General features: G+C 42.8%; 1 non-coding gene across 1 annotated transcript; it reads left to right on the top strand.

Moving 5' to 3' along the window:
- Positions 1–274: 274 nt before the first annotated feature.
- Positions 275–346, top strand: trnah-gug (transfer RNA histidin (anticodon GUG)). Its single transcript has one exon. It is a non-coding gene; the product is annotated as a tRNA-His (tRNA).
- Positions 347–558: the final 212 nt, after the last annotated feature.

Below are 558 nucleotides of genomic sequence, written 5' to 3'. Positions count from 1 at the left end.
TGCATTGCTATTGCAGCATACATTTCAACAAAAGCTACACTGTCTCCGGAGTCTTTGATGTTTTAGAGAAATCTATTTGTCTCAGCCTTCAGCATATTAATGATGGAATCACCACAGCCACTTGGGGCACTGAAGTTAAACGGTCGGCCCATTCTGAGTTCCCACATTTCTGGCACTGTTCGCTAAGCACTGATATTGTGCATTTGGTGCTCTGCCGAACATTTCTTATGATACTGTACTTATTGTGGCGATGGTGTGTGCTTATATGTGAGGTGCTGTGATCGTATAGTGGTTAGTACTCTGCGTTGTGGCCGCAGCAACCTCGGTTCGAATCCGAGTCACGGCAGTAATCACTCTGTTTGTCCCAGTCTTTTGTGAAACACAAAGGAATCAGTTATTTTATCATGGTAATTTTTCTCCAAAGTGATGACTTTTTCCTTCAAGTTCTGCTCGCTCACATCTCTGTGTTTCAGAATTCAAATCCACCCGTTCTCAGAGATTTCTTCCCTCCTACAATCACTAACCGAACTTTCCATCCCATACCCCATTTCATTAATT

This window comes from Chiloscyllium punctatum, unplaced genomic scaffold (genome assembly GCF_047496795.1).
Source record: "Chiloscyllium punctatum isolate Juve2018m unplaced genomic scaffold, sChiPun1.3 scaffold_282, whole genome shotgun sequence".
Classification (NCBI taxonomy): Eukaryota; Metazoa; Chordata; class Chondrichthyes; order Orectolobiformes; family Hemiscylliidae; genus Chiloscyllium; species Chiloscyllium punctatum.
The sequence above is the reverse complement of the archived record's forward strand: the minus strand, read 5'-3'. Positions and strand labels throughout refer to the sequence as shown.